This window comes from Malurus melanocephalus, unplaced genomic scaffold (genome assembly GCF_030028575.1).
Source record: "Malurus melanocephalus ecotype Western Australia unplaced genomic scaffold, MMel_1.1 scaffold_320, whole genome shotgun sequence".
Taxonomy (NCBI): Eukaryota; Metazoa; Chordata; class Aves; order Passeriformes; family Maluridae; genus Malurus; species Malurus melanocephalus.
The window spans coordinates 730,534-739,259 of record NW_026623552.1 but is presented as its reverse complement, the minus strand read 5'-3'; positions in this window follow the sequence as shown (position 1 = coordinate 739,259).

The following is an 8,726-nucleotide window of genomic DNA, read 5'->3' as shown; positions in this document are numbered from 1 at the left end:
AAAAAAAAAAAAACCTAAAAATCAATCATCTTATATCCCTTTCTTTTGCAAAAGAAAATCCTTTATTTTTTTAACCTCCATTCACACCAATGTGTGATATCAAAATGTTACTTGCTTTATGTAAGCAGGAATCTGACTCCATAACCTTTKGTTAATGGTTTTGGTTGTTTCAATGAGACATACCAGGAGAGGTCAGGTTTTCCATTTGACTGGGATTGCTCTGCGAGCAGAGGTCATTCAGAAGGTGTCCATATGAAAGAAGAACATTTGGGAGTTTGGAAGGTTTCACCTTGTCCCACGGAGGTATCGCTGGGACAGGCAGCTCTGGAGGAATGTACACATGCAGCTACTTCAGGGCCATCTGCCTCAGCGGGGGCTTAGCAGGGTAACACGAGCCTCAGACAAACACAGCCCTGCAGCACCCTCTGCTCCTGCTGTGTGAGCAGGACTTTGGGGAAAACAGGATCCCCTGCCGTGCTCAGCCTGGCACCAGGTGATGGCAGCAAGGCAGGAGACTTCTGGAAGAGGAGCCCCACACAAGGGCTTGGCTCACACGAGAGCAAGAGGAAGAGTAACCCTGTGTGAAGRGAAGCCCATCCCAGGAATGAAGAGCTGTGCTGCTGCTGGCACGCTCCAAACAGCACACAGCAGCTCCCTGCTGGAGAGAGGGACCCTCACGGCAGCACTTCATCCTCCCTTCCCAGGAATCCTCCCCGAGACAGAGTGCTTGAGGTCTCACTCGTGTTCACACTGTGCTGAATGAGCTTCCTTCCTCATCCCCTCTTCCATGGATTTCAGAGATAGACCAGCCTCCTTAATTTACCAGAACCACGTCCCACAGTGCTACAATCAATACAGTCAGAAAATCCATCCCTAAGAAATCTTGAGTTATCAGGCATTTCTTCAAGATGAAATATGAGTCATTCCTGTACCCCTTTGCCACAGTGACCAAGGACTGCAGATCCAGAGRTCACTGCTAGGCCAGCTTGCAAATAAACACCATGGTCCTCATCCRTGCAGAGAGGAGAGAAAGTGCCTGGTCCCAGCCCAGGTGGTCTGTCCAAAGCAGGCCCTAGGAAATCACACACAAAACATGTTTTGAGCGTCCACAAGGGATAGCATTCCACGAGAAATAACTCACAAGTTCTTTCCTCCAGTAGCAAACTGTTCAAGASCAATTTGTTCAAAATGGGTCACTTTCACAGGTGATTTTGAGAAAGCAAGGTGCTGTCAGATAAAAAGACAGATCTGATGACATGAAGCATCTGCAAGAAATCACAGAACAGAGTGATAAGAAGTGAGGAAGGCCCTAATTTTGCCCAGCATGTGATGGATGAAACACTCCATTTGCTTCACAGGAGGAGTCAGCTGTCTGCCCACCCTGGCAGAGACAACTGCTCCACAGTAAAGCTGCAGCGGATCCGGAGAGCTGGTCCATGTGATGGGGCAGGAGGCAAAGGTGGAGAGGGAGCCTTTAGGTAGGCAATCAATATTAAATAGCATCATGTAGGTGAGACAAAAACAGCCTCTCTTTACCCCTCCTCTTCCACAGCTCAGCCCCAGGACATTTCCAACTCCATCCATCCTGCAAAGCGAAAGAGAAGCCTGTCCTCTTTYGGCTCTGCCACCACCTGCCAGCTCATCAAGCCAGATTTGCTGAGAAAATGTTCGTTCCTCATTTCCTGCCACGACATGCTGCATTTTCTATCCCACCTGCACTGTGCCATGCCACTCTCACATGCATATCCATTAATTCCCGTCCAATTTATTTTGGAAAAATCCTTGACCGGAGAGGCTGTTCAAACAGCGCTGCCCCGCTACGTCACGGGRCTGTTTGCACATTGCAGAACGGGAAAGGGTGACAGCAGCAGGGCTGAGCTGGCAGAGCCTGGCACTTGGCCTGCCTGGTGGGGGTGGGATRGGGGGTGGAACCTCCTGGCTCCAGCTGTGTTATGGATTTTCAAATCAAAGTGGCTCGTTGTCCTTTATCTCAGGTATTAAAGGRAAACCAATAATTCTGAGGGCTCACAGCAGGAATCTCACAGCAAAACCAACAGGAGCTGTAAGGAAACCACTCTGAGCTTTGGCAACTGCAGCAGCTGTAAATGATCGGCGATTTCTCCTCCGGAAAGCTGATGTGAGGTTGTAATGTTTCTACACASATTACCAAGGGGAGGGAAAATAGTGCATTTTCAAGAAGGCTGAAGATGATTGCAGTAATTTAAGAAGTCACAGATTTTCTGGATTTGGGCAAGTTATTCAATATCCTTATACTRATCTCATCAGCATAACTGCCACGAAGACACTGCAAGCCAGACACTTCTCAGAGAGCCACAAGCCTCTGTTCAAGAGTAAATTATGGGAAAAGGTGGAAATAACAACATTAGCACCCACCTTACACAAACACCTCAGTGAAAATACATCTATATTAAGAATTTAAAGTGTTACATRTATCTTTCCCCAGAATCATAGAATAATAAAATCATGGAATGGTTTGGTTTAAAAGGAACTTCAAAGATCATCCAGTTCCAACTTCCCTCCCATGGACAGGGACAGCTTCCACTAGACCAGGTCACTCAGGGCTCCATTCAGCCCTTCAGTGGCCTTCAGCACTTCCAGGAATGGGCATCCACAGCTTCTCTGGACAACCTGTGCCAGTGCAAAGARCTTCACCCTAAAATCTAATCAAAACCTCCTCTGTTTTAGTTTGGATCCTTTCCCCCTTGAGCTGTCTCCACATGTCTTTGTCAAAAGTCCCTCTCTCTTTCTTGCAGACTCTCCTCAGCCACTGGGAGGCCACGATTGTGTCACCCTGAGCTGCGCAATAGGAAAGAGGAAGTGTGACAGTGCACCACCACAGCAAGCTCACAGAAAGGATCTGTTGGCCTGCATTGCTAACACTGGAGAAAGACTCCTGGCTCTGATGGAGGGAGGGGATGTCAGGGCTGTTATTGACTTTCTGATTGCACGTTGAGCTGATTTCCAACCTCTKGGAAACTCTAAGGAACAGAAGATGTAGTCAGTGATTTGGCAGCAGGCTCAGAGACCTAGGAGCAGAGGGAGGCACTCACCTTCCTGGCCTGCTGTTCCCTACCACCAGGCAATAATGTACTCTTTATTTCAGGATGGTGTTAATGGGCAAGCCTCAACCTTTCCAGCAGAGGCACTTCTGGTGTTAGACAGTAAAACCCAGCTTGTTGTTTAAGGAACAATGACAAGCCCCAAATCCACTGATGATGCTGATGCTCTATCACTGCTCTCTCCAGAGTCTGTGTCCCTGTATCTTTTACTGCAATTTTCCCAGTTGTCTCCTTCAGATCTCTGCATTACACCAGGGGAAAATTTATGAGATGCTACATTRTATCAACTAGCCAATGGTCTTCTTCCTTTGTAACTAGCTGATTTTATGTCATTTAACAACCTCAGAGCTGCTTGGAAATTAGGAAGAAAACTCACCTCTGGAACTATAAAGCATTATTATCTGGGACTTTGGGATCAGCTGCTAAAGTCACATGGGAAAGAGTTACTTAACTGAAAGRCCTGGCAGCCATTAAAAAAAACACTTTTTCTAAATGCCAGCATTATTATGAGCTTATGTTAAGAGGGGATATATATACAAAAGAATTTGAGACTTTTTATCTTGCAGAAGTAGAAAACAAGTGAAAGTACMGTGAATTAATTAAAGCCTTCAAGCAAAAGCAAAGCATCTCCCTTAAAAAGCAAGTTTAATGCCAGAGAAGAATCCTGTGTCGTTGGGGGAGCAAAGAGCCTCTGATACCCAGCCTAACTTGATCAATACTAATTCAGGGATCTCTGCCATAAATCTTTGCCAGCAGTGTGCACTGTCCTAGTTCAAATACAGACTCATTTCAGCAACAAGTGCTTGGTCCTATGCCTCCAACATTAACTTGACTTTTTCCATTGGCCCAACCGGGAGAAAAATTAAAATCTGAGCCAGAAGTTCACTTTTTCACAGCTTTTTCAGGAGCACTGCCAACCTTAACAAAGAATACTCAGGCACCAGTACTAACAGTCCCAGTCTTTGAATATCATAGGAAGTTCACAGCCTCACTTATCGCCTGCCATTAGTTCAGGAGCCATGGAAATGTCCACAWCACAGAGTTCATGAGAAGTTTCTGCAGAGGCACAATGGTCATCCTGCTAAGCCTGTTCTTTCGGTTTACAAGAAATGGGTGCCTTTACTAAAAGGCTGTTGCAACAACAAACATTCCACRTGACAAATGGAAGCCCACAAATGATCCAGGAGGAAGTTGGCTTGAAGACAGGCCAAGATGTTAAAAAACTGTCTGAACATAGACTTTAGTGGCTGTGTGTCTACTCTGTTAAATAGGTTAGCATTTAGATTTGGACACTGGATATCTGCATGTGAATACAACTTGTGCCAGAGGATTTCCAATACATGATGTTGAAAGTATATTTTTATACCTGTTGGCAGTGAAAAGCCATTAGCCTCACAGGAAGGTTCCTGTAAGAACAGGGTATGTTAAAAACAAAGCCAGGAGGCAAAGAAGGTTGTCCTCATAGTTCTGCCTCCTGTTCCCCTAGGACAAATCAGTGTTACCAGTTTCCTTATCTGTAAAATAGGCATAATTGCACCTTTTTACCTTACAGAAACAGCCTGAGGCTTAGGTTATATTGTCTGCAAATTCAGACTGGAAAAATGCTATAAAGATGCCAGCTACTGAGCTTTTATCTCCCTCTCCTGAATGATTTCCAAACAGTTTTTGCTCACTGTCACCGATCACACGTTGAGTGAGTAATATGCAGAGGGAGATATGAGTAAAGGTGCTGGGCTGGTAGACAGGTATTAGATCAGGAGCTGGACTCAGTGCACCCCCTTATCTCAGTGTGTCTTTCTGTGGTCCCTGGCATCTTAAAGCTGTGATGCTGATTTGGGTTCTGCTCTCAGTATCACAGATGGCATCACTTGCAAAGGCTCCTGGCCTTCTCCAAGGAAGGCCAGCAGCAAAGAAACCTGCTCCACCAGCAGCAAACATAGGAGAACACAGTCCTCATGTACGTCAAATACTTTGGACTCAGATCCTTCCCAAAACATACATTTAAAAAGTAATTATAATTTCTTAGCTATCCTAGTATGATCACAGGCCAYGGGAGCCATGATGAGAGAAGACAAGGCTCAGCATGGGAATGTGCTTGTGTAGATCTGCCTCTCTGAGCCTTCCTGCTGACCAGAAACATGACAGAAAAGGAAAAGACTCAGCARTACAGTAAATAAAACAAAATTATGCATGGTCTTTGACAATAAAGACAATGCCAATGAAAAGACTTTGGGCTAATGCCTGTAGGCAGCTTTTTCTGGTTTTTATTCATCTGTTCATTTCTCATCTGCTTCCAGGGAAGCACCCAGGGGTTGACTATGGATTTGTATTTTGAACAAAGCACAAGACAACTGACTGAACAGGGATAGATTCTTCCTCAGAGTGAACCTAAGTGCTGTGAACTGTTCAGTGTGCAGGTTATGCTTCTTTCTCTTGCCTTCTCCAAWGCACCAGTGACCTAAACTACACACATGTCCCATGGAGCAGAGGCTGAGACAAACAGCAGAAGGTGCATGTCAGAGCTWGGCCACTCCTGCTTAAACTGGAAAGAAGCGGGCTTTCCAGGAGATATGTGTTCCCAGTAATAAAAATGTTTACATTTTACCAGGATAAAGCGTGGAAAGTTGGAGTCAGACCAAACTTTYCAGGGCACCTAACAATTTAAAGTGTAATAAGCCAACTCCTGTCCTGCAGCACCTCTGTCTCTCACAAGCTCAGCATTTCAGACAGAAGCCAAGTTAGTTGTTTGTCTGCCATGATTTCTTTGGGAACAGAAGAGATCTTACATGGTGGGATCCTGACCAGGACATTTTGGGGGATCACAAAGCCCTTGCTCATCAGTAGATCTGCAAGCAAGACAGCTCTGTTTCAGCAGCACTCAGCTCTTGTACAACTGCATCAGTTACATGTCATGCTTTGAAACACCTAAACACCTTGTCTTATCAAGGGATTTTATCAGGTTGGGAAGTTTCAACACTTGATATACAATACCTTTGAAGCCAGTGGGATAATGACGTCAGAGAATACCCTAAAGCCACCCGAGGTCATGAAGTTAATGGATAATAAAGGCATCTAGTCCTCTGAGMATAATGCCTCAGCTGCTCTGTCTTCAAATACAGCTGCATCCTGAGGATCTGGAGTATCCCAATGACCCGACTCAGTAACATGACATTGGGTGGGACAAACAACAAGCAAAGCACAGGAGTGTTTAGGAAAACAAAGAAAATGGACCTGAATCCACACAAAGATACTCAGGGAATTCACCTGGAGAAGATTATTTTTCAGATGAAGGGGTGCTTCCATACAGCAGYTCAGTGCCTGCTTCTTTCCTATGTACACTGTGTCCCAATGTTTCTCTCATTTCACCATTGGGATCTRTTTGTCTGTGCCTTAGATGTCAGCCATTCTGTAAAGCACTTGATGATCATCAGGCCTGGCRATGATGAACTGAACTGCATTTTCTGGGACATGCAAGGTTTTCCTTGAAAGCAGTTTGCTTCTGTAAATAGTGTCCACATTGCACATGGTCTGAATGCCACTCATGCTCACATCACAGATGGGGCACACAGGGAGAGCTGCTGCCCCAAAGAGACTTTGAAGAGTGATTCAGAGAACCAAAGTAGGTGCTAGGAAGGAGAACCTCCAAATCCAGTCACAGCTCAAAATAGGAAGAGAAACTGATGTGTTTTTCTGGGTAGCATGATGAGTGCTGGAGCTGTGATGATGCAGCAGTGCATCACCTTAGAGGCTGAGGAAGAGTCGGAGTGCAGAAGGCTGTATGAAAGGGAATTCTCATGCAGGGTAGTCCCTGAGCTGGCCAAGCCCCAGCAAAGCTCTAGAGAGCAAAAGGGAGGCTCCCCACCCAGCACCCTCCACATTCTAGTAAGGCCCTACTACTGGGACATGGCCAATTGTTGATGCCAAATTCACAACCAAATAGAAAGATTTTGAAATACCTGAGTCAACAATGTATATTTTATTGCATGCCATTGCTACCAGAATTTCCATGGGKTTATCACAATTCCACATTTCTGTTCCTTTCCTGTCTCATTCTGCCCTAATGCCCTTCTGCTTCATGTTTTGCTTAGCTGCAGTGTTAATTCTGTCTCACTGCTTACTCACTACCTTATTCTGTTCCCTTCCCTAGTCTCCTGATCCCTTGCCCAGGTTTCAGTTTGATGTCACCCCACAGATTTCCCCTGGGTGCCATCAAGGACAGCAGACAGCACCAGGGTCACTTCTTGGCACAGGAATGAGGAGAAACTTTCTCAGCTATCTCACCCCTCCAGCATCCTCTGCAAAGCCTCTTCCACCTAAAAGATGATGGGACAGAGGGAARAGGTTCTTTGGAGGACAAGATTAAGTTATAAACTTTTCTCTCAGACATATGGCAGTGCTGGTAGACTGTATACATTTCCCAAGCTGCTGTTAGCTCCTTCTTTTCTGCCTTCTTTATTTGAGGGGCCCACATTTCACCATCCAACAGGAAGCTCAGTGCTCCCAAGCAAGAGAAAAGCAGACAAAGCACAACTCCTCATTCCAGCGCTCTGGGGGATTCATCTCAGCAGTKGTGAGTTGTGTTTGGAGCAGCCTCAGCAGAGTGAAAAGAAAGGCGGACCCAGCTGAGCCTGAAGGGCACAAGAGTCCCAACWACAGTCTGAGTCACACTCGGAGCCAGGGGCATCACACATCAACAAAGTGAACACAAGATCAGACACAGCTTTTGAAATATCTAGAAAAACAGCCTGAGTGAGAGAAAGAAGAGGAGAACCATTAAATCTGGGTTCCCTTCAGTGTCAGGTTAGGTCTCCCCTCCAAGAATGTGTTTGCACTGCACACATAATGTTCTGGATCAATATTCAAAATGCTTGATCYAAGAAACCCTACCAAACTCTAAGGGCTCTAATGCTTCCTTCCATTTATCACACAAACACAAGAATCTATACTGACTCACTGTCCCACCCACACACAAGATTAATAAACTCTTCCACATTCACAGAGCATTCCCTCACAAGTGTAACTTGAACTGGAAACAAAACAAAACCCCAAGCAAGAAAAAATGAACAAAAGAGAAACTCCCCAGTGGAACAAAAGCCATGCTCATGCCTTAGTGAACCAGCCCTGGATGTCTCAAACTTTATACCAATGAACCCTTGAYGTGCTCTGCACTTGAATATAAAGTGCCCCCCACCCCCTCTGAAGTGCTCCAGTGGGGTTCAGTAGCACTGAATAAAACATTCTATAATATTGAATAAAGCTTATTAGGAACAGCTCAAGCAAACAGGAACAAGACAGGCCTTGGGAGATTGCAGTAACCTGGGAGGGGCTGCACAAACATCAGCAGCAGGATTAGAATTCAAGTGATCTTGACAAACTGGAAATGCGATCCGGAAAAAGCAATTTAGCATGAACAGCTACGAATGATTATAGAAAAAAACTGCAAGGTCAAGGTAGGGAACATTGTGGCACACTGCTGGTCTGCTGGAAGGGATCTGGAGCACTCCATGTGTCACGGGCTGCCCAAAAGTGAACATATATCAAGTCATGTTATGTTATGTTTTAGGCTATGTTATGTTATCGCTCTTGCGAATATCTGATCTCATATTCAGACAGAATATGAGAGTGTTGTCTGTAAATACCCAGGGC